Genomic DNA, 27,778 nt, shown 5'->3' on the forward strand with positions numbered 1-27,778 from the left:
TCATAAATTTATAAACTCAAGTTCCATTCATTTGCTTTTGGGATACCATTTTACAAGGACTCCAATTTGCAGTAAGGCTCGTTAAGGAAGGGAATGGCCTTGTAAAATGGCCTTTAGCCTACAGGCTATGGGTGGGATAGGACCTCTGTTGGTCTTTTCTGTGTCGAACACACAGATTGCAAGCCCAGTGCCACTTTAAGATCTTTGGCAGCAGTTAACTCTGCAGCTCACACACGATTGAGCCTGTATGATAATGAGTATTCAGAGATGGGTAATTCCTGGAGGGGGGGGCGCTCACCAACCTAAGACAGAGCACCTGTGTGGCCTGGGCAGGTGTGTCCATGACGGGTAAGGTGACCTGCTGACGTTCCATGCAACCTAAGTCAGAAGGTCATTTTTTAGTAAAAGGGGGACCTGTAGGGTCCTGGCCCCTGTTTTGGGTAACTGTTGCCTTGCTTGCTGACCTTGACCTTGATATCCTCCCTATGCTAATTCCCTCCTGGGTTCCACCCTCCTGAATGCTTAAGGGAAGTTCCTTGTTTGTGTATCCTGCATAATGGGCGTTAACAGCTTAGATGCAAGGTTGTAAAACATTGGTAGCAAACTTCTGCCCTCCAGGATTCTCCCATTGTGCTGTAAGCCTCTATTTTAGACCTCTTCCCTCCTTCAATAAACAGCATTTGGTATTAAATAAATAAAATAAAATAAAATAAATAAATAAAATAAAATAAAAGTCTCACTATGCAGCACTGGCAGGCTTAGGATCACTATTTACACCAGGGTAACCTCAAACTCATAGAAATCAGCCTGCCTCTGCCTTTGCTGGGATTAAAGGCATGTGCCACCACACCCAGTTTATGTAGCATGTCAGTCAAACACTCTACCAACTGAACTACATTCCCAGGTGAATATCCTTAACCGTTATCCTGCTTCAGTGAGTCACTGTGGCTAGCACTGACTGTGCAGGCCAGTCCCAGCACTTAAATTACATATAGCTTCCCTTTCTCTCTGCCTCCCAGGTAAGAATAAGCTGAATTTCTCAGAAAGGAAAAAAGAAAAGCTACACCTCTGTTAATGATTCCACAGAGCTGACCAATTCGAACTTAATGATTGTGGAGAGCTAAAATGTTGCAGATTCAGAGACAAATTATTTTGAGCAATCCTTGACCCCTTTCATAGCTATTTATTGCCCACTTCTGTGTGTGACCTAAGATCACTTGAAATCTTTGGGGATGTGTTAGCTTAGACCTACCAACCCCACAGCCAAGAACAGCAACAGAGAGCATCTCAAAGCAATAGTAGAGGGTCCCCTCTTCACTTTACTCAAAGCAATAGTAAAGATCCCCCTTTTACTATACTCAAAACAACAGTAGAGATCCCCCCTCTATTATACTCAAAGCAATAGTAGAGACCCCCCTTTATTATACCCAGAGCTATGGTAGAGATCCCCCTTTAGTATAACCTGCTTGTCGGATGTTCCCACTAATTTTAAGCACGTGAATTTATGACTTCATTTTGTTCTGAACCTGTGAAAAACTGTGAAATTGCCACCATGTTGGAACGTGACACTTGTGGTCACCTGACTTCTCAGGCCACCATCGCTCATATTTGGTTCCGGTATAAACTCTCCTTCCCTTTGGCGGGAGCTGTGTTCTGCAGGCATGGAATAGCTGAGGAGCCTGAAGAAGTCTGGGCACTGATTTGGGATATCATTTTCCTGGATCTAGCCAGATTTGAGTCTTTGCTGCTTTACTGAAAAACTGGAGATGGGATTTGGTGAAGAATGGTGTTTTTTATTTAGGTTTTTGGTGAAAACTGGGGAGAAAAGCACCCTTGGCTCCCTTCTACATTGCCTGGAGCACCGTTGTGATTTCTAAAGATGAAAGGGCACCAGCAGTGTGCAGGCAGGGCTATGAGGTGAATGACCAGCAGCCATAGGCCTTTCCCCCGGGGAACAATGCCAACTCTGGCTTGCTCCAGAGCTTGCAACTCTTCTTGATTCCTGCATGGGGATTTCTGGATGTAATTTAATCTCCCCCCCCCCCCAGACAGGGTTTCTCTGTGTTGCTGTGGGATGTCCTGTATGTTGTGAATAAATAAAATTCTGATTGGCCAGTAGCCAGGCAGGAAGGATAGGGTAGGTGGAACAGGGAGGAGAAGAAGTCGGGGAGGTGGAAGGCTGGGACAGAAAGACACAGCCGCCGCCATGACAAGTGAGATGTAAGGTACCGGTAAGCCACAAGCCACGTGACAACTTATAGACTAATAGAAATGGGTTAATATAAGATATAAGAACTAGATAACAAGAAGCCTGCTGTGGCCATACAGTTTGTAAGCAATATAAGTCTCTGTGTGTTTACTTGGTTGGGTCTGAGCGGCTGTGGGACTGGCGGGTGAGAGAGATTTGTCTTGACCATGGGCCAGGCAGAACCAGAAAAACTTTAGCTACACTGTGTAGCTTTGGAGCCTGTTTTAGAACTCACTCTGTAGACTAGGCTGACCTTGAACTCACGAAGATCCACCTGGCTCTGCCTTCTGAGTGCTGGGATTAAAGGTGTGTGCCACCACAGCCCGGCAGAACTTAATTCTTTATCGCTGCCCTTAGACTGCAAGGATAAAAAGATTAGAAAGTGGGAAAGAGTACCTGGCCAGGTTAGCTGGCCTTTGAAGCTGCTTCCTGATGGCCTGGGAGGAAAGAACCTTAGTGTGCTGCTAGTCTGTCAACTTGACACAAGCTAAAGTCACCTGAGAGGAGGGAGCCTCAATTCAGAAAAGCCTCTATAAGGTCAGGCAAGCCTGTAGGACATTTTCTTAATTAGTGATCGATGAGGGAGGGGCAAGTCCACTGTGGGTGGTGCCATCCCTGGGCTGGTTCCTAGGTTCTATAAGAAAGCAAGCTGAGCAAGCCAGTAAGCAGCAGCCCTCCATGGTCTCTGCATCAGCTCCGGCCTCCAGGTTCCTGCCCTGACTTCCTTTGATGATGAACAACGGTATGGAAGTTTAAACCCAATAAGCCCTTTCCTCCCCAAGCTCCTTTGGTGATGATGTTTCATCACAGCAACAGTGACCCTAAGACACTGAGCTGTAAGTGTCCGCTGCTATGTTCCCATGGCTCTGTCCCAGATAAGATGTGGCCTAGGACGGTTTTTTTTTTTTTCTTCAAATTCCAGAACTCTATTCCTCAATTTGAACTTTTCACTCTCTGTAGCTGAGCTGAAGGGGATTTCTCAGGACGTCCTTCCAGAAGGGGGCGCTGTTCCACACGGGCTGAAACTACTCTGTGAGCAGTCGTGGTATGAGGACCCAAGCTATTCCAGAGAGAAACTTGTACTCCGAATGGCTATCCTGAGGAAGAGGCAAATGGATATCTGTGAGTTCAGGACAGCCTGATCTACAAAGGCCCTGTCCCCAAAAAACAAAACAAAAAGGAAAGTGTACAGTCCCTAGGGATTTGCTGTGCTTGATAGGAAAGGAAAAAAAAAAAAAAGACCTCCTCTAGCAAGGGTGTGCCAGATGCTCATATTGATTGATTGATTGATCAGTCAATTGATCATTCATTCATTCATTCATTCATTCATTCATTCATTCATTTATTTATTTGTGTTTTTCCGAGAGGGTTTCCTCTGTGTAGCTTTGGAGCCTGTCCTGGAACTCACTCTGTAGCCCAGGCTGGCCTTGAACTCACAGAGATCCGCCTGCCTCTGCCTCCCAAGTGCTGGGATTAAAGGCGTGTGCCACCACTGCCCAGCCCAGATGCTCATTTTTAAACATTATTATTATCATTGTTATTATTATTATTGTGTATGTGCGTGCATGCTTGTGCACGCGCGCGCATGCATCCGGGGAATCAATTCAAGGGATTGGAACCACAGGTCATCAGGCTTGGTGACAACTACCTTTATGCACTGAGCCATCTTGCAACAGGACGCATGGACACGCCAGGTTGAGAACCTCTATCTGAGTGTATGGTGGGGTTCCTGTGAGGGTTATGTCCAGATCACGGGGACCCCAAAAAGACCACCACAGAGACTGAATCCTGCATGTAAAAGCAAAGAGCCTTTATTTCAAGCTCCGAGCTTGGTCCCTCTGTCTGTCTGACACAACAGTGAGAGCAGAGAGCCCTGAGCTCAGGTGGGGCAGAGTTTTTATCATAGCAGAGGTTGAGGTGAGGGGATTTCCAGGGTCCAGGACCCTGATTGGCTGACAATTGTCTAGGGGTATCTGTAAAACAAAAATAGGTGTGTGCTAGACTCAGGGACATCTGGCCACCTATCTAATGATTGGAATGTTTGGAATGTCAGGTACTTCCTAATCCCTGGGTGGATCCCTGGGTGGTATTAGCTTAAGGCTTTTCCTGGGTCTGGGTGTTGCCTGCCATTAAGCCTGTCACAGAAGCTGTGTCTAGCACCCTAAGCCTGTCATGGCTGCGGTGTGGTCACGCTGTTTTGAGGCCCTCCACATTAGGTAATTTGCCCAGGCCAAGCATCGCCTGGCTGCTCTCTTAGCCCTGTCTGGAAGGACTGGGTTGGGACACCTCATTTTCTGCCCCCCTAGGGTCCCGGGCTTGGAATGAGACTTGGGCTTTAACAGACATTCTGGGGGTTTTGGTGGCTGGTTTTGGTGTTTGTTTGCTTTTAGCGAGGCAGGAAGTGGCAAAGGCCTGGCCTGAGGAATCTTGCAGGGAGAAACAATCAGTGACTTAGAGATAAGGAATAAGACCCAAGAATTCCTGAGCAAGCTCTCAGAGGCTTTGTCCAGTCACAGCAGGAGCAGCCCAAGGATAACAGGCTGGATTTTTCTCCTAAAGTCAAGTGAAATGGAGGGCCAGAGAGGCTGAATGATGGAAGGGGAAGTGGGGAGCCAGGGTGGATGGATGGTGAAGTGGGGGACCAGAGCAGCTGGAAGTTTAGAAAGGCAGGCTGTAGACAATAACATGGGCTACTTATAAAATTCAAGCTGTGGCTGTGGTGTGGTTCAGTGGCAGAATGCTTACCTAGCAAACCCAAAGCCCTGGGCTCCATCACCAACTCTGGGAATGAATACTAAAACAAACAAACAAACAAACAAAAAGATGGAAAAAAAAATCAAAGCTCAGAAAGGAAAAAAACAATTCTTCGCATGTGTATATACTCTATGGTGTGGTATATGTATAGTGTACATATGATATATGTGTATATGTGCTGCGTGTGGTATATATGTTATATGTGTGTGGTGTCTGTCATGCACATGTATTATGAACCAATGGTAAATTTTATTATTTGTTTATTGATTTACTTTTGGTTTTTTGAGACAGGGTTTCTCTGTGTAGCTCTAGCTGTCCTGGAACTTGCTCTGCAGACCAGACTGGCCTCGAATTCACAGATGTCCACCTGCCTCTGCCTCCTGAGTGCTGGGATTAAAGGTGTGTGTCACCACCGCCCAGCTTATTTTATTTTTTTTAAAGATTTACTTTATTTGGGTTGGGGATTTAGCTCAGTGGTAAAGCACTTGCCTAGCAAGCACAAGGCCCTGGGTTCGATCCTCAGCTCCAAAAAAAAAAAAAAAAAGATTTACTTTATTTTATTTTTTATGCATATGGGTGTTTTGCCTGCATGTATGTCTGTGTACTATGTGCATCTAGTGCCCATGGGGGTCAAAAGAGGGCATCAGATCTTCTGGACCTGGAATTGCAGCTGGTTGTTATCTGCCATAGGTCCTGGAACTGAAGTCCTCTGTAAGAACAAGTGCTCTTAACTGTTGAGCTGTCTCTCCAGCCTTCAATGGGAAGTTTTAAATAGAACAGAAGTATGGGAAGGTTTCCATTTTTAGCAGGCAACTTTAGATAGTATTTAGAAGGAAAATGGTAAATACAAGACCAGTAGGAGCCAAGGGGCTGGGGTTCTTGGGATGACTCCCCAGATCCAGGCACTTGCCACTAAGCCTGACCACCTGGGTTCCATCCCTTGGACCTATGTGATAACAAGGTTTTAGATTATGGGCACCAGGAGCAACCAGGAAGGAGCATTCTCTCTGTGGCCTTTGTTTCAGGCCGTGTCCGGGTTCCTGCCTTGAGTTCCTGCCCTGATTTTCCTTCTTGATGGACTGTGATTGGGAAGTGTAAGCCAAACAAGCCCTTTCCTGTCTTCATTGGTTTTAGTCAGTGTTTTATCACAGCGACAAAAGCAAACTACTACAGTAATAAGATAATATACGTGTGTTTATATGTGTAATAATAATAAGATAATATGTGTGTATTTGGTTGAGAGTATATAGTGCTGGAGTTCCGTTCCTAGTGCACATATCAGAAGGCTCACATCTGTCTGTAAACTCCAGTTCTAGGAAATCCAACACTTCTGGCCTCCAGAGGTACTTATGTGTGTCATCACACACACACACACACACGCACACGCACACGCACACGCACACGCACACGCACACGCACACGCACTGGGAACCAAACCTGAGTCCTCTGGAGGAACAGTCAGTGTTCTTACCACGGAGGTATCACTCCTGTTGGAATTCCTGGCCACTCTCCCAGCTACATGACCACACATGCGCTGTTCAGATGTTTAGTCATCCCAGGGCTTTACATTATCTGTGCGCTTCGTGGTCTCATAATTTGCACACAGCGTGATCACACAATCTATGCTGCATTCGTGGCATAGCTCCATAAGCCCATATGCGTATGTGCAGGGGAATGCATAGAAAGCGGGTCACAGACTCCTCCCCCTTCTTCTCCCCCACCCCACGTGTCTTCCATAGGCTTGATCACATCCTCTTCTGTCCCTCCCTTCTAATAAAACTCTTAGAGTGGGTTTTGTTGTACCCAGTGGCTTGTCTCACACAGTAACAGTGCCTCTTAATGAATACCATTGCGCCGCTGCTTAAAACCAATAACTCCAGCTCTACTGTTAGACCCCAAAATCTAGGGTCTCAAGTGGGCGCCCCAAGAACCCAGGCTCCAGTCCAGTTGATGCAACAGCAGGAGGTTTTTTATTGAAGTGACTGTACAGACGGGCTACTCTTGTCCTGAGAGCAAGAGTCACACCTTACTGCAGCCACATGGGGGCTTTTAAAGAAAAAACGCATTGGGCGGTGGTGGCGCACGCCTTTAATCCCAGCACTTGGGAGGCAGAGCCAGGCGGATCTCTGTGAGTTCGAGGCCAGTCTGGGCTACCAAGTGAGTTCCAGGAAAGGCTTCCAGGAAAGGCGCAAAGCTACACAGAGAAACCCTGTCTCGGAAAAACCAAAAAAAGAAAGAAAAGAAAAAACGCACAAAAGCCATAAGATTACAATTCCCATACAATTTTGTTCCACAAGATCATGGTCTGATCACAGAGTGGGTACAGTCACGTCCGCATGCACATTCTTCCCGAAACCTCAAGGGATATCAGGGCAGGAGTGGAGTTTACACAAAGGTCACAGTGGTCCTTCCTGGAACACCTGCAACTATCCCAGTCACAGTCCAGCACATCTCTTAACAGAAATCTCTTTACATTGTTACATTGTGGCAGGGGTGGTTGAATAATGATTGAGTCAGCTTGCCCTTGGAACTAGATTTTTAGTTTCTCATTTCCTGGGGCTTGTTGGTGTAAGCCTGAAGGGTTAGGGTCTTTCACTACTTCCTGTCCTTTTTATACAACTCAGAACCACCTGCCTAGGTGCCACCCACAGTGGGCTGGGCTCTCCTGCATCAATTAATAATCAAGACACTTCCCCACAGATATGCCCACAGGGCCTCTGATCAGGGCAGTTCCTCAATTGAGGCTTTCCTCTTGGATGACTCTGAAACCACATTAACAAGGACAGCAGGCATGTACCATCATACCAGGTTTTTAATATTTATTAACTATTATTGCTTCCTCTTTTGTAAGTCACCTGTTTTAGACTGAAGGAGTTAATATGCCATTCCAAAATACACTACTCTGGCCCACTGACTACTATGAATTAAAAGACCTTAAAAAAATAGCAAGTACAAGATCACTCTGATAGTAAAGTTTTTCAAAACTCTCACATGAAATTTCCCTGTGAAGACACAGAATTCTTTTTGTTTGCCCCTTTGTTTCTTCTTTCTTTATATTTTGAGACAAGGTCTCACTGTGAATTCCTGCCTGTCATGGAACTTGTTATGTGGGCCAGGTTGACCTTGAACTCTTAGAGACCCACCAGCTTTTGCCTCCTGAGTGCTGGCATTAAAGGCCTGTGCCAGCACATCTAGCCATAGTGAAATGAATGATAAATGGTGCTGGTTGCGGTGTGGAAAGGTCACCGTGTGGTTAGGTCACGGTCACGACAGAACCCAGCATTAGTTTCAGAGTGCACCCCTTTACGTTGAAGGCCTGGAATACTTAGTGAGTTCAAGGTCAGCCTGGGCTACATGTTGAAGCCCTGTCTCAACAATCAGAACACTGTGGCGGGGGAAATAGCTAGGTTGGTTAAAGGGTATGCCTTGCAGGCTTGAGGACTGAGCTGGCTCCCAGAGCCCGCATAGATGAAATGTGTGCACTACGGCATACACTTGGAATCCCGGTCGGGGGAGATAGGTAGGTCCCTGGGGCCCACTGACCAGACTGCCTAGCCGACTTGCCAACTTCTACAGCAACTGAGGGACCTTGCTTCAAAAAAGGAAAAAAAAGGGGGATGGCTCTTGAGGAATGACATCTGTCTGTGACAGCTGTTTTGGCTGTCAACCTGACTACATCTGGAATCACCTAAAACCCAATCAGCTGGACACACCTGTGAGGGATTTTCTTGACTGAGTATTAGAGTTGGTATGACCCACCCTAAATCTGGGCCCACATAAAAGGACACAGAAGGAAGCTTTTGTTTTGCCTGCTTGTCCTCACACTTTTTTGTTTGTTTGTTTTCGAGACAGGGTTTCTCTGTGTAGCTTTGTGCCTTTCCTGGGACTCACTCTGTAGCTCAGGCTGGCCTTGAACTCACAGAGATCCGCCTGGCTCTGCCTCCCAAGTGCTGGGATTAAAGGCGTGCGCCACCACCGCCCAGCATTGTCCTCACTCTTGCTGGCAAGTTCATCTATCTCACTGCTGAGCCATTTTGTTACCCGTGTTAAACTAGCTTCTTTGAGATTCCAACATATACTGAAGACCCAGCAGTTATGGTGGTTTGAATGGTAATGGCCCCCATAGACTCATGTGTTTGAATATTTGGTTCCCAGCAGGTGGACTGTTTAGGAAGGATTAGGAGGTGTGGTGTGGACTATTCCTTTACACTGTGTGAATATATGTCACTGTGATTGGTTTAATAAAAAAAGCTGACTGGCTAATAGCTGGACAGGTAGAGGTTAGGCGGGACTTGAAGACAAAAGGAGAGTCCAAAAGAAGAAGAGGAGGAGGAGGAGACAGAGAACCATGAGCAGACATGCAGAGAAGATGAACTTGTTGTAATGAGAAAAAGTACCAAGCCATGTGACTGAGTGTAGATAAAAAATATGGGTTAATTTAAAATGTAAGAGTTAGCTAGTAACAAGCCTGAGCTTTTGACTGAGCATTTATTTATTTTTTTTTTCAATTTTATTTTACAATACCATTCAGTTCTACATATCAGCCACTGGTTCCCCTATTCTCCCCCCTCCCATGACCTCCCCTTACCCCCAGCCCACCCCCCATTCCCACTCCTCCAGGGCAAACCCTCCCCCGAGGACTACGATCAACCTGGTAGACTCAGTCCAGGCAGGTCCAGTCCCTTCCTCCCAGACTGTTGGCTGAGCATTTATAATTGATGTTTCTGTGTGGTTATTTGGGAACTGGCTGGTGGGGGGAAAATGTCTGCCAATAGTGTGGACTTGCTGGAGGAGGTGTGTCACTCGGGGAAGAGTTTTGAGACTTCAAAAGCCCACTCCAGGCCGGGTCTCTCTGCCTGAAGATCAGATGTGAGCTCTCAGCCATGCACCAGTGCCATGACAACCTGCTGCCACCTCCAGGGTCTCTGCTGTGATGGTCGTGAAATAACCCTATGCAACTGTTGGCAAGTCCCCAATTAAATGCTTTCTTTTATAAATTGTTTTGGTCATGGTGTTTTATTGCAGCAATTCAAGACAGCAGCTCTCTGGGAATCCTCTAGGACTCCAACACCTGACTGGATCTGCCAAAACATGTAGCCCTGGGACATGAACAACTACTGGATCCCTAGCCTTTCTGTTGTGAGGCAGCCATTGTTGAACCACTGGACTACATCCTGGAACTCACCTAATAATTCATATGTAAATTCTATCAGTTCCGTTCCTTTAGGGAAGCCTGACTAATACACCATCTGAGATTGTCCTCTGGTATCCACAGGCATGTGCACACACTTGCACCCCCACCCCACACATGCACAGTTACAAAAAACATCTAGAGAATAAAAAACCCAGCAGTGAAAATGTGTGCAGTGGTGACCATGTGCCCAGCACAGTAACGAGTGCTGCACCTGGGTTCTCTCCTTTAACCCCACAACCATGGATGGAGCTGGCCCTGCAGCCATCACCACCACCTCCCTTCAAAAGGAGAAACGAGCCTGGGAGGCTTAATTTGCCACGATCCTAAACTAAGTAGTGGGAAGATTTGAACCCCCGAAGGTCACCTTCCGGGTGGAATTTGGGTAGAGTGAAGGCTTCCCAGTGCTGTGGCTACACAGGCATAGGACAGAAAAGGGCACAGTTGAAAGAGTAACTCATCAACCCAGGTGTAAAGATACCCTGAGTCTCCAGCTTACGGAAGCTGCACACAGAGGAAACGTGGTAATGACTGTTGAGGTGCATTTCTTGATACCAGAGTAGTTTTTATGCACACAAATACTATTTTGATGCTGTTTTATATTAGGTGTATTGAAGCTACAGGTTTTAAGTTAATTTTTTATCTTTTATTTATATGACTGTATATATATATATACATATACATATATATTTACTTGTGTGCGTGTCTGAAGAGACCAGAATCCAGGGCACTGGATTCCCCATGACCTGGAGTTATAGGCAATTGTGGTCTTCCTACAGTGTGTGCTGGGAACCAAACTTGGGTTCTCTGGACAACTGGTCCTCTTAACCCCTGAGCCATCTTTCCAGTCCCATAAGTTCTATTTTTTAAGTCACAAGTTTAAGAGCATGATTCTTTAGATATCAATTTATTTTACGTGTGTGTGTGTGTGTGTGTGTGTGTGTGTGTGTGTGTGTGTGTTGAAACAATTCAAATCCTGTCTTCCCACTACTTAGTTTAGGATCGTGGCAAGTTAATCCTCCCAGGCTCGTTTCTCCTTTTGAAGGGAGGTGGTGATGGCTGCAGGGCCAGCTCCATGGCATGGTTGTGGGGTTAAAGGAGAGAACCCAGGTACAGCTCTCGTTACTGTGCTGGGCACACGGTCACCACTGCACACATTTTCACTGTGATATATGTGGTGCAAATGGGAACGGCGTCCATAGGCTCATATATTTGAATGCTTGGTTCCCAGTGGGTAGAACTGTTTGGGAAGGATTAGAAGGTGTAGCCTTTTGGGAGGAGGTGTATTGCTGGGGCTGGGCTTTGAGGTTTCAAAAGCTGACAACTTTCCTAGCTAGTTCTCTCTGCCTCATGGTTGTAGATCAAGATGAGCTCTCGGCTACTGCTCCAGCACCACGCCTGTCTGTCTGCTGGCCTTCTCCCCACTCTGATAGTCTGAAATTGTAAGCCTCAATAAACTTTTTTTTTTCTTTGAGACAGGGTTTCTCTGTGTAGCTTTGGAGCCTGTTCTGGAACTTTGTAGACCAGGCTGGCCTTGTACTCACAGAGATCCATCTACCACTGCTTCCAGAGTACTGGGATTATAGGTGTGCATCCATCTCCACTGCCTGGCTTAGACCATGTATTTTTATATGTGTGTGTTCAAGAAGGTCAGAGGGAGGCATCAGATCTCCCGGAGCCGGCGTTACCCATGTAGGTGCTTCAAAAGGAACGTGTATCCTCTGGAAGAATATCACATGCTCTTAACCACTGTGCCATCTTTCCAGCCTTACACAGGATGTCTTTCTTTCTGTCTTTGTTTCTTTTATGTTTTTTGAGGCAAGGTCTCTCTATTTAGCCTTGGCTATCCTAGAATCCACTATATAGACCAGGCTGGTCTTGAATTCATACAGATTTATCTGCCACTGCCTCCTGAGTGCTGGGATTAAACATGTGCACCACCACCACCACCCAGCTCAATGTTTCTTAACTAGAACAGAGTAGAGATTTTACTGGTTTTCAATGATGCTATAACAAAAACGTCACAGCCTTTAAAAGGTGGCTGTAACAGTTCCTTAAATACAGATTGTAAATTATGATTCTTTTTTTGTTGTTTGTTTTTTTGAGACAGGGTTTCTCTGTGTAGTTTTGGTGCCTGTCCTGGATCTTGCTCTGTAGACCAGGCTGGACTCGAACTCACAGAGATCTGCCTGGCTCTACCTCCTGAGTGCTGGGATTAAAGGTGTGTGCCACCACTTCCTGGCATAAATTATGATTCTTAACCCAGAAGAATGATGTAGTTACCATACTGCCAAGTTAGACCAAAACAAATTTTTATTAATTTGAAGATTTGTTATTTTATTTCACGTGTATGAGTATTTTACACGCATGTATGTATATGTACTGCACTGATGCCTACAGATGGTTGTGAGCCACCATGTGTGCTGGAACTGAACCAGGGTCCTCTGCCAGAATAGTAAGTACTCTTGTTAGTTAAGTGTGGTGATATATGTTTGTAATTCTACTACTCAGCACGTGGGAGGCAGATGGGTGATGAGTTCAAGGCCAGGCTGGGCTACACCGTGACACCCTATCTCAAGGAGAAAAAAAAATAAAGCAACAAATAAAACTTCAATGTAGTGTTGTGTGCTTGAAATCTCAGCATTTAGAATTACAGGCAAGTACCGCTATGCCTGGCTGATTGTAGCTTCTTTCTATTTTGAATTATTTTCATATTCTTCCTTTCTCTGGGCCCTAACTCTAACAGTAGACACTGGAAAGGTTGCTTGTGGCTCTGCCCAGAGTTGAGAAGTCAGGCTCTTAGATGTTGTGTTGTGGAGAACATCTGTACTTGTAATCCCAGTACTTGGGAGACAAGGCTGGATGATTGATGGCAGTGTGTTCTGGGTCAGCCTTGTCTATATAGTGAGCTCCAGCAAATGCAGAAGTCAGAAGGCAGGTTCTTGATTAGTCTGGAATTAACGGGCATTCAGGATCTTAGACATGCCGTATTTTATTTTTCAGGCAATGAATGTTACGCAGAAAAGGATTTGAAGGTTAAACAAACTAACAAACAAAAAACGATGGTTGCATATTTTCTTAGGGTTTCTATTGCTCTGAAGAGACACCATGACCATGGCAACTCTTACAAAGGGAAACATTTAGTTGGGGTGGCTAGCTTACAACTCAGAGGTTCAGTCCGTTATCATGTCAGGAAGCAAGACAGCATTCAGGCAGACATGGTGCTGGAGAAGGAGCTGAGGGTTCTTACATCTTGACCTGAGGGCAACAGGAAGTGGTCTGAGACACTGGGCAGTATCTTGAGCATATATGAGACCTCAAAGTCTGCCCCCCACAGTGACACACTTCCTCCAACAAGACCACACCTACTCCAACAAAGCCATACCTCCTAATAGTGCCACTCCTTTTGGGGGACATTTTCTTTCAAATACATCATAGCTTGAGTGCAATTTAGATCATTAAATGCCTATGATTCAGGACTCAGAGATACAAGTCCAAGATAAGATATTGCATTTTGGAAAGTTTTGTTTAGAATGCAGTGTAACTGTGGAATACAGACACAGACAGCATTTCCAGGAAGATCCTGGGTGGTCCCAGATTCAAAGAATTCACTAACAAGTCCATCACTGAGTTTTTCTGTATTTAGATTAATTCATTTTATTTTATGAGTATTTTGCCAGCTTGTATGTGTATGTGCACCCCGTGGGTGCCTGTACAGAAGGTGGAGTTATAGGCAGTTGTGAGCTGCGGTGTGTGTGGTGTGTGTGTGTGCTAGGAACCAGGTTCGTGTGTGTGTGTGTGTGTGTGTGTGTGTGTGTGTGTGTGTGTGTGTGTGTGTATGTGCGCGGTGCTAGGAACCAGGTTCTCTGAAAGGGCAAAAAGTGCTCTTAAAGCTTAGCCATCTTCCCATCCTGGACCACTGAGGTGTTCCATGCACACAGGTGGGTGAGATTCAGGTGTTCCATGCACACAGGTGGGTGAGATCCAGCCCAAGATGGTATTTAGGAAATGTGCATATCCTTGGCAGATCTCAGAGCTTTCTCCTCATAGCTTATGGAAAAAGAGATTTTTTTTTTTTTTAAAAAAAGAAATTACAGAGAAGTTAAAAATATTTTTATAGCAATCAGTCACAAGCCCTCCACCGAGATCCCGCTGTTAACAGTCATGCTTGTCTGTTCCCAACCTCCCCTCATCTCTCACTGCCGGGTGGAGAGAAAGACCCACGAACTAGGTGGCTGTTCCCACGTTCCTGTAGGAGGCTGGCAGTGGCGCGGGGCGGGGGCAGCGGGCGCGCAGGGCGGGGCGGGCGCTGCGTGCGCTGGACGCGGGGCTGCGCTCCTCCTCGGGTGCGCTCCTGGGCGCTCGCCGCCGCCGCCGCCGCCGCGCCTTGAGTCAGCAAACTCCGAGGTGCTCCCGGGCCGCCGCCGCCGCCGCCGCCCAGACCGCGCGTGAGTAAGCCGAGCCTCGGGGAGGGAGCCGGGTGGCGGGCACCTGCTCAGCCTGGCCGGGGGACGCGGAGGATGCTGGCGCGGGCGGGTTCTTTATTTTTTCTTCCCCTGAATGCAAGGCCGGGCATCTTTGAGTTTAGAGAGGCTGGAAGGGGTAAAGAAGGTTTTTTGCCCCCCTTCTTCATGGGATTGTGGGATTGATGGAAAAGGCCGCGGAGGAACCCACGTTGACGATCGGGTTTGATGACACAGGGAAGCAACAGCCTGTTTATCGGTTCTGGACACATCACACTTTGCTAAAATTACAAGGATTGTTAAGGGGATGGTCACGGGATGTCTGTTTCCGCAAGGCACAGGCGCGTGGAGAGCGATGGATTAGAAATTGAGAGCAGAGGGGGGTTTGGCGTGATCTCCATCAACCCTTTCAGTTTGCGACAGGTGAAACCAAGGTCCGAGACGGGGGGGGGGGGGGGGGGGGGGGGGGGGGCAGAAAGCACCCGGTGGAGGGGTGTATGAAAATCCCTCCTCTCCTGGGAATGGCTTGTGGGAGTGGCCTGAGGGGGTTGGGGGCATTAGGAGACTCCTCCAACCACTGGCCCATCTTTGAGGGGCTTTTCAGGAGGTGGAGGTTAAGTGTCCTGGCAACAGTATCTCAAGTGAGGTTGAGTCTGCATGACTTCGCGTGATTCCTGTCCCTAAAGCAAGGATACAGCCAGGACAGTCATTCCGATTTCACCCAGCCTCTAGGTGTCTTCCTCCCTTCTGGTCCTGGGGATGGAGCCCATGGTCTTGAGCATATTAGCAAGCACCTTACCGCTGAGGTGCACCCCAGCCCCCTCCCCCCCATTTTTTTTTTAAAGGGGTAGTAGAGTTGAGATTGACATTGATATTAATGTAGATATATTTAGAAGTGACTGTGTGAAGCTGTAAAAGACCTCGTTAGCAACTGCTTCTAGTTAACTGACCATCCATCTGGGTTTCTTCTGTCAGAGCATTCTTTTTTTTTTTTAATGAAAGGGCTATCACACTTCTTTTTTTAAATTTTTATTTACTTATATTATATACATAAGTGCTCCGCATGTATAACTGCATACCAGAAGGGGTATCAGGTCCTATTAAGATGGTTGTGATTCACCATGTGGGTGCTGGGAATTGAACTCAGGACCTTTAGAAGAGCAGCCAGTGCTCTTAACCGCTGAGCCATCTCTCCAGCCTCCCAAAGTCTACAGTCTACACACATTCCCGCCCCCCCCAAGGTTTCTCTGTGTAGCTTTGGTGCCTTTCCTGAAACTCGCTCTGTAGCCCAGGCTGGTCTCGAACTCACAGAAATCCGCCTGCCTCTGCCTTCCGAGTGCTGGGATTAAAGGTGTGGACCACCACCGCCCAATTTGTCTGCTCATTCTTAGTTACTGAAACGGGCCTGGCTGGCACTGCCCCCAAGGAGGTGTGCCTGTGGTGGTGGTGGGGTGGGGTTGCTGTCTTTTGGCCATCATAGTTCACTCTCCTCTGCCCTGGACTGTGTTACCCGACTCCTTTGAATTCAGTTATGGGAAGACCTTCAGAGATCGGTGTCTTGAAAGTACAGATAAAGCTGGGCGGTGGTGGCGCCCGCCTTTAATTGCAGTACTTGGGAGGCAGAGGCAGGTGGATCTCTGTGAGTTTGAGGCCAACCTGGTCTACAGAGCGAGATCCAGGAAAGGTGCAAAGCTACACAGGGAAACCCTGTCTCGAAAAACAAAACAGACAAACAAACAAACAAAGTACAAATAAGCACCGCCGTTCCTTTCTGCATGTTAGAGTTGCCCGTATGTCCCACGACAGCCCCTTCCCTCTACTTTGCCCGCTCCTGATCTCCCTTTTCAGCCTGGCATGGCACTCCTTTCGTTTTGAGTTAAGCCATTGGGGGAACTGGTTTCTCTTTCCTCTTTTAGTTCAGGGCTGCAGTGTAACAACCACTTGTGAAAGGCGGGGAACTAACTGCCTGAGAACAGGGTCCAGCCTGCAGTGGGTTTCGTTTTGGAGAACAGCAGAGGAGGGTTGGCTAAGATGATGGTCAGCACTTGGAAGGTCCCCCGATTTTAGGGCTGTTATCACCAGAGGTCTTTTTCCCAGTTATGAAATAGGTGTGAGTTAACACAGGCTCTCCAGACTGTCCCTACTAGAGGCTGTATGGGACGGTGCGTTGGCCACAGCTTCTGGTTTCAGATCCTTCTGAGTTGAAATCTTGGAACTCTTGCTGGCTAGCTCTCGTTGGCAGTCAGTCTTGGTGATGCACATCTGTAATCCCAGCACTTGGGAGGTGGAAGCAAGAGGATCAGGAGCCAGAGGCCATCCTTAACCTTAGGAGTGCTTGTCTCAAACGTAACAAAACAGCTGTCCTGGAACTCTGTATGGTAGATCAGGCTGACCTTGAACTCAGAGATCTGCCTGCCTCAGCCTCCCAAGTGCTGAGATTGAAGATGTCAGCATGGTTGGTCCTATTTTTGAATTTTTTAAAATTTTTTGGACAGTGTCTCATGTGGCCCAGACTGGTCTCTGACTGGCAGTGTGGCTCCCGATTCTCCTAGTGCCGTGATTACAAGCATGAGCTCCTCTTGTATGTACTTGAGGATGGCCTTGAACTCTCAGGTGCTGGGGTTAGAGGTGTGAGCCACCACACCTGGCACTATTTAATTAATTAGTTTGGAGAAAGAATCTCCTGTGGCTCAGGGCTAGCTTTAAACACAATATGTAGCTGAGGCTTTGAAGGCCTGATGCTCTGCACTTACTTTCCAAGTGCTGGATCACAGGTGGGTGCCCGGCCTCCTGGGTCTTTTTATTTTGTATTTTGTATTTTTCTTATTACACCTTTATTTATTTGTGTGTACATTCATATGTGCGTTTACACGTGCCCTTGCACATAAATGGAAATCAGGGGACCAGTCACTTCTCTCTTTCCATCATGAGATCCTGGGGAATGAACTCAGGCTTGGCAGCAGAGACCTTTACCACGAGCCATTTCACTGGCCTCCCTAAATCCTTTTTTTTTCTTTTTTCAAGACAGGGTTCCTCTGTGTAGCTTTGGTGCCTTCCTTGGAACTCCCCCTGTAGCCCAGGCTGGCCTCAGACTCACAGAGATGCGCTGGCCTCTGCCTCCCCAGTGCTGGGATTAAAGGCGTGCGACACCACCACCACCACCACCACCACCACCACCACCACCACCACCACCACCCCAACCCCCACTTTTTTTTTTTTTTAAATTTGATACAAAGCTGAGACTGGCTTTGAACTCCTAATCCTCCTATTTTCAGCTCCCAAGTGCTGGGATTATAGTTGTGCACCTCCTTGTCCGATTCCTGAATCCTTTAGGAAGATATGAAAGGTAATTTTTTTTTGCTTTGTTTTGTTAATAATTACATGAGGTTCTATTTTGGTAACAGTGCTGAATACCGAGTTAACGATTCATCAATAACCCAAACACCCGCATGTACAAAGAATTCAGTTTCTTAGACAGTTCTGTCCCACTACGGTTCTTCAAGGGGCAGGCTCTTCTTAGGTGCTGCTTTCGGAGTCTAGTGGGATATCCGTGCTAGATGTGATTGCTGTCAACATTAGTATTGAATCAGTTGGCTGTATTAAGGCCGTTGCGTGTCCCCCAAGGGATCAAGGGCTTGTCCCCAGTGTGAACCCATGACAGGTTGTAAAACTTATAGGAGGTGGGGCCCAGTGGGAGCCCTTGGGTGATTGGGGGCTTTGCCCTTAAAAGGGATCAAAGACAGTCCTCCCAGGACCCTGGATTAAATCTCCTGTGAGAAAGTTGTGATAGAAGCCGGAGGCTGACCTCCGGGTTGCTCTTGGCTGGCCTGGCTGCCATGTGATGTCTTTATGTTGTGCATGCTCCCTGCACTTTGAGGCCTTCAGAGCACAGCTGCTGCTGCTGCTGCTTGCACCATGCACCCTCAGGGTCGTGTGCTAAAGGCGTCTCTTTACATCGTGAAGGTACTCAGTCCTAGGTGTGAAGTTACAAATGAAAGGGGACCAGTTTACCGTGGAAAGAAAAGCAGTCTGGAACCCTTTTTGATTAGGGGATGGAAAGACAGAAAAGGAGTGAGAGGAGTCAAAGGGGGCACCAAAGGACAGAGGCAGGCCCCTCAAGTCGGTCCCAGCAATGGGAGCATAGGTAAGGATGCCCCAGGCTGCTGAGAAACAGCCTCTTAGAGCCTGACATTCAAGCACACGGTCCCTGTCCTCCACGGGCTATGAGGCTCCTGGGTCCCCTGCGCCTCTCCTTGGAATTTCTCTATGTTCATGCTCCTCACATGGCTGGCCCGGCACTCACCACACTTGACTTTTCACTTAGCGCTTGCCAAGCTCTCCTGCGGTCATCTTTCTCGTTTTGCATTTTGATTCCAGGCCCCCCAGCCATCCTCTGCTTCTCTGGCCACTTCTGCTTCATCTGGCCCGATCCTCAACTTCCCTGAGACCCTTCCAATGCATCTTTTTCTTGTCAACACTGTCTCCCTGGATCTGTGGTTTTCAAACATTAAAAAAAAAAAGAACATTTGTTTGTGTGTGTGTTTCATGTTAGCTGGGTGTGCTTGTGTGTCACGGCATTGCAGGTGTGGAGGTCCAAGGACAGCTTGTTGAGGTTGGTTCTCTTTCACTCTGTGGGTTCCAGAGATTGAATTCAGGTCTTTGGGCTTGGTGGCAAGTGATGCTCTCTACTATGCTATCTGCCCCCCCCCCCTGGACATTTTATCCAAAGGAATCATGTGGGAAGAAGGACATTTCTGGGCCTCAGGGCCCACGGTGAGACCTGGGAGTCTGTTTCCCCATCTCCAAGGCTGGTACAGACTGTACAAGTCGGGCTTGTGCCCATGGCTTCAGAAGTCATTGGTAAGCCAGAGGCTTCCCTTCTGTGCTGGGGATGGAACTCAGGGCCTCTTAGAGCCTGCTGGGCTGTAGTTAGCACTGAGCTGCATCCCCAGTTCTCAGTTCTGAGCTCTCTTGTTTCACAAACTCAGCCACTTCATCACTGATGGAGAAGCCTCACTCTACTCTAGGGTTTGTCCATCAGTTGACTCCACGAGGTTAAAGGAGAAGCCACCGGTGTAGCTCCAGGCCCCTCCCTTCCTACTTTCCCCTGTGCGCTAGAACCATTGTTCTGTTACTGTAGACACCACCCACTTGCTCTCTCAGTTTTTAGCTTCATTTCTTTCTTTATTATGTGTGTGTAAAGGCATGTGGTGGTTTGAATGAGAGTGGCCCCTCTAGGCTCATATGTTTGAACACTTGGTCTCCAGTTGGTGGAACTGTTTGGGAAGGATTAGGAAGTGTGGCCTTGGAGGAGGAGGTGGGCTTGGAGGTTTCTAAAGACTCCTATGATTCCCAGTGCTCTTTCTCTCTGCCTGGTGGTTGTGGATCAAGATGTGAGCTCTCCAGTATTCCTTTGCTCTGTCATCATGGACTGTCATCCTCTGAAAACTGTAAGCCAGATTAAGTGCTCATCTGTTTTTTTTTTTTTTTTTACAATTTATTTATTTTTGTTTTCTACGTGTATAGGTGTCTTGTCTGCGTGTATATCTGTCTACCACATGTGTGCCTGGTGTCTTTGGAAGCCAGAAGAAGGGATTGGATCCCCCTGAAACTGGAGTTACAGACAGTTATGAGCCACCATGTGGGTGCTGGTAGTTGAACCCGGGTCCCCAGGGTGCACAACAAGTGCTCTTAACCACTGAGCCATCTCTCCAGCCCCTAAACACTTCTTTATGAATTGCCTCGGTCAATAGACAAGTAGCTAAGACATGGCATGTGTGCCACGCTATGTGTGCGCTTCTTTGTGCATGCATGTGTGCCATCGCAGGCAAGCGTTAGGGTCAGAGGACAACTTGTGGGAGTTCTCTCCTTCCCCATGTGCACTTCACAGATTGAATTCGGGTCATCAGGAATGGTGTTTATCAAGTTCCTTATCAAGTTTACCAAGTTCCTTTATCCGCTGAGTCATCTTGCCAACCCCCCAGTTCCTCTTCTGTGAGTGCAAGCTTATATGGTTAGTGGACAGGGCAGAACATGACTGTGTATGTGGGGAACCCGTACTCCTTGAAGTCACAGACACACTGGGAGCTCTGTATGGTGCTAGGATTCAGTAATGATCTCTTCCTGGCAGAGCGCAGAACATTGGAGGAGGTGGGGGAGGTACGCTGATCCTGCTGCGTGTGAAGGCTGGGGGTCTACTTGGGTTGGCAGACTGGAATGTGGGTCTCAGGGAATAACTAACGTGTAGCCTTTTCATCTGTTTCCTAGCCGTGATCAGACCCTTCTCCAGCCCACGGCCACGTTCCATATGCTGGGAAATCAGTGTTAGGATGGGAATCAGGGTCCTGGCCATCACTCACTTTATGTTCAGCTCATCTCTCTGATGGTTGAGCAATGGTGGAAAACTGAAAAACTGTGACCTCCCTGTTTTGAGAACTTGGCAGAGCTGAGTCTGTAGACAGACACATATCAGATGACCTCAGATTACTTCAGTGTTTCTGCCAAAAATGGAGTTAGGAATAATAACTCTGACATTTCACCTCCTTCTAGAAGGACTTTCTGTGTATCTTACCTTTGACTTCTCGATCCAGGCCTTGGATGTCTAAAAGTGAGTGATCTGACCCTTGAAGGCGATGGCCACGACGTGTGCTTCACGCTTGCAGGTGAACTGCAGAACATATATGTTGGAAACGTTCTGTCCCCTAAACATTGTTATATGGCATGGCGGATATTTGAAGGAAAATTGTTTTTAAAGGACCAAGTGAGCTATGACGGGAGCTGGCATATGAGTGCCAGACACCAGCCTCCATGTCTTCTTGTTGACTCATTACAGTAGATCTATGAAGTACACAGTTGGCCCGTTTTATAGGTAAGGAAACTGAGGCACAGAGGCATTAAAGGATTTCTCTTGGCCAAGGGCAGAATGTGAATGCACAGCCGGTTTGGCAGTGACCGCCTTTACCACCCCCCCCACCCCCCCACCCCCCCACCCCCACCCCCCCCCGCCGTTTGCTGTGCCCTTGGCTGAGTGTAGAGTTACTTGCCTTGGTCACAAGGTGATCCCCTTGCTCACCAGGCAACCCTTCCTCCTTAACCTGTCCGTTCGCCACATCTGGAGCAGTATTCTGTTGGGTAGTTAGAATTTGATTAAGTAGGTCACGTGTACTTCCTGATTATTGAAAACCCCGCCCAGCACCAGTTCTCCGTGTCTGTGTGGAAGGTAGCGATTGCCCGTGTGTTGCAATACGTGTGCTTTTTGTTTCCTCTTCGTGCTTTTGAGGCAGTGTCTCCGTCAGTAGCCCAGGATGTCCTGGAATTCGGGCTGCCCTTGAATTTGAGGACTCCTTCCTTAGCTTTCCAAGGGCCGGTATCCCTGGTGTGAGCCGCCACATCCAGCCCCACCTCTCCCTTTTCGAGGAGAGGGTCTCAGTGTGAGGCAGAGCTTTGGGTGGCTCTTTCTCTAACCCTCATACCTGTGCCCTTCCTAATCTTAGCCCCAAACAGGAATGGTGGATGCCCTACATTGTGCCAGCTTGTTCCTGAGCTCAGTCTTCTTTCTGACCTCTGCCTGGTTCTCACCCTGCCTGTGACACCAGCCTTCGTCCAGTCACTGGTCTGTGAGTCATCTGTCCCCTTCTCCATTGTGCCCTCTGTCCAAGTTCCTCCTGTTGCGTAGTGGCCTTTGTTTCCTTCTGTAAACGTTTTTATTATTTTGATTAATTCCTTGCGAATTCATTCTATGTATTTGGACCCCATTCACCCCCAACTCCTCCCCTTAACCTCCTCCCAGGCGCACCCCCACCTCCCCGCCCCGAGTGGTCTTTATTTCTTAGGGTGGTTTTAGGCTCTCAGCAAAACCGAGCAGAAGACGTAGGGGAGGCAGCACTTGAACTTGCCGTGAAGTATTACAGCAGGTCTGTGTGAGCTGAAGCTAGGGTATGAGCAACAGAACTGGACTCAGCATCGCACACCGGCGATCCTGGCACTTGAGCAGGAGTTCAAGGACATCCTTGCCTGTGTGGTGAGTTTGCAGCCAGCTAGAGCAGGCTTTTGGTTTTTTTTTTGGACTGCCCGCCCCCAAATCATGACACAGAGACTTATTAATTTTGGAAGCTCGGCCTATAGTTTAGGCTTTTCCCACTAGCTCTTATAGCGTAAATTAACCCATTTATATTAATCTCCATTTTGCTCTGTGGCTTTTTACCTCTCTTCTATCTTGCACCTCCCGTTTCCTCTCCATGGCCTCTGGTATCTCTCGTGCCTAGATTCATCTCCTCTTCCTCTCTTTCTGCCCGGAAGTCCCACCTAACCTCTTCCTGCCTAGCTATTGACTGTTCAGCTCTTTATTAAACCAATCAGAAGGTACCTTGGCAAAGACACATCTTCACAGTGAACAAAAAGATTATTCCACCACAACTAGCTGGGGCCCAAACTCAAAAAAAACCCCAGAAAACCAGTTGGGAGCCAGTTATAGGGGTATGCGTGCGCAGGTCTGCAGTTAGGTAAGCATTGAATTTGGGTATGGGGTGTCAGACCTGGGGCCCTGCCTTGTAACAGGATAAAACTCCAGTCTCCGGTGCCATAGTCTGGAACAACTCCATGGAGCCTGTTTTCTCCTTCCACCCTTATGTGGGTTCCGGTTTGAACCCAGGTCTCTAGGCTTGCTTGTCAAGTGCCTTTACTCTCAAGCCATCTTGCCAGCTGCCTCGTGCCTTAAAAGTCCCATGCTGGTCCCTGTTTGTCCTGCTTGTCCTCTGCCAGTATCAAGGCCTAGTTAGGTGGCTCATGCCTTTTCTTCTCTCCCTCTTTTTTTTTTTTTTTTTTTTTTTTTTTGGAACAGGGTCTTTCTATTGTGTAGTCTTGTGTGGCTGTCCTTGAACTGGAGGTGTAGACCAGGCTGGCCTTGAACCCACAGAGATCCACTTGCCAACTGAGATGCATCTTTAGCCACCCACTTTTTTTCTTTTTAAAAGATGTCTTGTTAGCTTATGTGAACTATGCATGATGAAAGGGTTCGTTGTGTGTTATATTTTGATCATATTCTCCCCCACAAATGTCTCTTGTCCCCTCCTGGTGATTTCCTCTCTCTTTCTAAGCCAGTCCCTCTTCTACTTGATGGGTCACATTAGAGGACCACGGGGGCGGGGCTGTTTACAGGAATATGAACACTTTACCAGTGGACTAGAGTGTTGAGAAAAATGTCTCTCTTTCCCCCATTGCCTTGGCTAGTGTTCCGTCACTGGGAAGAGACACCATGCCCAAGGAAACTCTTAGGAAAGAAAGCATTTCATTGGGGGCTGGCTTACTGTTTCAGGGGGTCAATCCATTGTCATCATGGCAGGGCACATGGTGGTACACGGGCAGGCACAGTGCTGGAGAAGTACTTTATCCTGATCTGCAGGTAATGGGGGGGGGCGGCGAGAAAGAGACAGAGACAGAGAGACAGACAGAAGGACACAGAGAGAGACTAGGTTTGGGCTTTTGAAACCTCAGAGCCCACCCCCAGTGACACACCTCCCCCAACAAGGTCATACCTACTCCAAGACCACACCTCTTAGTCCTTCCCAACAGTTCTTTGTCTAGGGACAAAGCATGCAAATATGTGAGCCTGTGGGGACCATTCTTATCCAAACCACACCGCCCATCAATCATTAACTGCCTCTAAATCCTCAGGGAGAGGTAGGGCCTTGTAAGCACTTCCCTTTTGAATTTTTAGGGCAAAATGTTAACATTATTCTTTTTTGTTTTGTTTTGTTTTTTTCAAGACAGGGTTTCTCTGTGTAGTTTTGGTGCCTGTCCTGGATCTTGCTCTGTAGACCAGGCTGGCCTTGAACTCACAGAGATCTGCCTGGCTCTAAATAATAAAGGCGTGCGCCTCTACGCCTGGCCATTAACATTATTCTTATTAACCAGCTCATCTTCCACAGTCCAGTGGAATCAAGAACTAGGAGACAGTGAAAGCCTCGTATTGTTGTTGTTGTTATTATTATTATTATTATTATTATTATTATTATTATTATTATTATATAATATTAGCTGTGGTCAGAGCTGGGGAAGTGTTTTTTTTTTCATCATGTGATGAAGGGTTAACCATGATGGAGAGAGGTGGACTGGAATAAGAGGTTACTGTTCTTATGTCCACCTTTCCATCACAGGCAGTTGGTGTTATGCCCAGGTCGTAGGGTCCCCTCCCCCCAAAGACCACTACGGAGACCAAATCCCATATGTAAAAGCAAAGAGCCTTTATTTTTCAAGCTCTGAGCTTAGTTTCTCTGTCTGTCCAATGCAGCAGCGAGAGCAGAGCGCCCTGAGCCCAGGTAGGGGTTGTTTTTTTTTTTTTTTTTTTTTTTTTTTTTTAAATCATAGCACAGGTTGGGGTGAGGGGATTTCCAGGGTTCAGAACCCTGATTGGCTGACATTTGTCTAGGGGTGTAGGGAATATTTGGAATGTCAGGTATTTCCCTTTAGATGCAGGCCCCCCCTGGGTGGGGTCAGCTCTGGCTTTTTCTGGGTCCAGGTGTTGCCTGCCAGAAGCTGTGTCTGGGCCTCTAAGCCTGTCATGGCAGCTGGGTGGTCAAGCTGTTTTGGGCCCCCCATGGTTGAACTTTTCAGAAACTTGATGATGCAGAAACGGAGAAAATTTTCTGGAACTCATTCAGACAAGTTTAATGTACCCAATATTTATTGAGTGCTGACTCTCTGCCAGGCACCCTGCTAAATGAATGCTGCTGGGTTTCCAAGCCTAAATGATTTGGACAAGGCCCTGACCTCGGGGGACTTTTGAGATGACAGATAATAAACACAGAAATAAATGAATGGTTAAAACAATACCAACTGCAATTAAGATAAGCTTTAAAAAAAAAATGGAGCATTGCCTCTCTGCAGAGGTGGAGAGGCCTACCTGAAGGGTAGGAAGGAGCCATTGTGGTGAGTGAGGTGAGGGAGCCGGAGGGGCGGGGCGGATATGAAGGGAATAGGAAGCACAAAAGGCTTTTGGTTGAGGAATGAGTTGGGCAGTGGAAAAGGCCGGCTGTGTGTGCAGAAGAGTTCAGAGGGAGACGTAGCTGGGCAACTCTGAGGGGTGTGGCTTCCAGGGCCCACACAGGTAAGACCTATCTTCTGGACTGGGGTTGGCACAGTTTTCCCACCACAGATACTCTTGAGAGGCATGAGGTGCGTGGTTGGGGCTGCTGCAGTGTGGGGCTGGGCTATTTGTGATTTGGATGCCTCTTACCTTCGACTGCTCCCTAGAGTCTAGTGCTTGGGGGTGCCGTGTGTTTGGTAAGAGAGGTCATATACAGCCGGAGAGAAGAATTGGCATTCAAGGCTTGTTAGTGTGCACCACACTTCTTTTGCCACGGGACACACAAGCTTTGTACAGCCTGCTTGAATAACCACGTACGTGCTCTATGAGCAGTATTGATTCGTCTCCATACAGTATGTCTGGGAGCACATTAGGGTGAGGCTACAGTTTGTGACCATGGCGGAGCTTCATTGTTCATGGCTGGGTTCTCTCTAGGAAACTCAAAGGGAAACAGTCCTTGTAAATTTAGGACAGAAATGGCCTTTCTCTGTGTGGTGGGCACCATAGGAACAGATTGATAAATAAAACTCATTACCTAAAAAAAAAAAAAAAATGTGAAGCAACCCCCAGAGCCCACAAAACCCAACAAACCAGAAAAATGTATTTGTAATTCATGTCATTAAGAATCAGTTTTCCTAAAAAAAAAAAAATACAAAAACCTATAAGTCAGCCAAGGAAAGAACAAATGCTCTGCACTGGAGAGGCTGAGGCAGGAGAGTCACTGTCCTGTCCTGTCTCAAAAATACTTCAAACAAAAATGGTTAGAGGATATAAACAATTCATGCAAAAGAAATTAGTAGTTCATAAGCACATGGAAGGACCTTGGCTTTGCACATATTTGGAAGAACCCCCCCCTCCAAAAAAAAAACCCCACCCCAGTTAAATCTCACTTAGCTAGAGCTGGCAGGCTGGCTCAGCAGGTAAAGGTACTTCCCACCAAGCCTGATGACCTGAGTTCAGTCTCTGGGAGCCACAGGATGGAAGGAGAGAGAGCTGACTCGCATAAGCTGTCCTCTGACCTTCATGTGCGAGCACACGTACAAATAAATGTAATTAAATCAAGTCACTTATGCAGACCTGGGAAAATGTGGGGACTTATCATATTAGGAAAGATTTGGAAAAACAATTCACTCGACTGTGAATTCTCTGCAGGGGTACATATCTGCCATAGTTAATAGTTCACCTGACCTTATGAACTGAGAAATGTCTGCTTGTAGACATTTATTTCTCAGCTGTACTCATGAAGGTTTTCACTGAGCACTGTTGGTACCAGCACAAGAGTGTGTGAATGTGTGGCTGGTGAAAATGAGCAACAGTACGTCTTCATGGTGGAGTAGTATGCAGCTGCAAAAAAGGAGAGCGTTCTGTGGATAACTGGGTGCAGGCCACATGGTTAAGTATAAAGAATGAGGCATAGGAAGACATGTGAGTTGTTACCATTCGCAGGAAAAGAGGGATATGGAATAAACATCTATATACTCGCATCTACACAAAGTGTCTCAAGAAGAATGCTCAAAGGACTGGAGGGCTGGGGTGGGGGAGTTTTCATTTTGTACTCATATTCTTCACATTTCCAAATGTGTTAAATTAAAAATATTTTTATTACTTTAAAAAGTGTGTGTGTGGGAGCTGGAGAAATGGGTCACTTGCTGTTCTTGCAGAGGATAGTTTCAGTTCCAAACACATGCTGATGCATAGCTGTCCGTAACTCCAGTTCCAGGATCTGATGCCTTCTGACCTCTGCAGGTATGAGACATGCATGTGCTGCACAGACATACATGTAGGCAAATCACTCATACATTAAATGTCGCCCACTCGGCCCTGTGGTCGGGACGAATCTCTCCTACCCACATCCCACAGCCGCTTAGTCCCAAGTAAACACACAGAGGTTTGTATTATTTACAAACTGTATGGCTTATGGGTCAGCTTCTTGTTAGCCAGCTCTTATAACTCAACCCATTTCTATTAGTCTATATGTTGCCATGTGGCCGTGGCATTACCATTCTGCTGGCATCTCCTTGCTCCCGGCTGGCGTCTCC

The 27,778-nt window shown here is 47.2% G+C and overlaps 1 protein-coding gene across 1 annotated transcript in view; it reads left to right on the plus strand.

Moving 5' to 3' along the window:
* Nucleotides 1–14,544: 14,544 nt before the first annotated feature.
* Snx10 (sorting nexin 10) overlaps nucleotides 14,545–27,778 on the plus strand; it is a 66,374-nt gene continuing 53,140 nt past the window's right edge. The window contains exon 1 of the mRNA XM_028864150.2: nucleotides 14,545–14,641. The gene's annotated coding sequence lies outside the window, so the exon portion shown is untranslated. The remainder of the gene's footprint in view (nucleotides 14,642–27,778) is intronic.

Source organism: Peromyscus leucopus, chromosome 3 (assembly GCF_004664715.2).
Source record: "Peromyscus leucopus breed LL Stock chromosome 3, UCI_PerLeu_2.1, whole genome shotgun sequence".
Taxonomy (NCBI): domain Eukaryota; kingdom Metazoa; phylum Chordata; class Mammalia; order Rodentia; family Cricetidae; genus Peromyscus; species Peromyscus leucopus.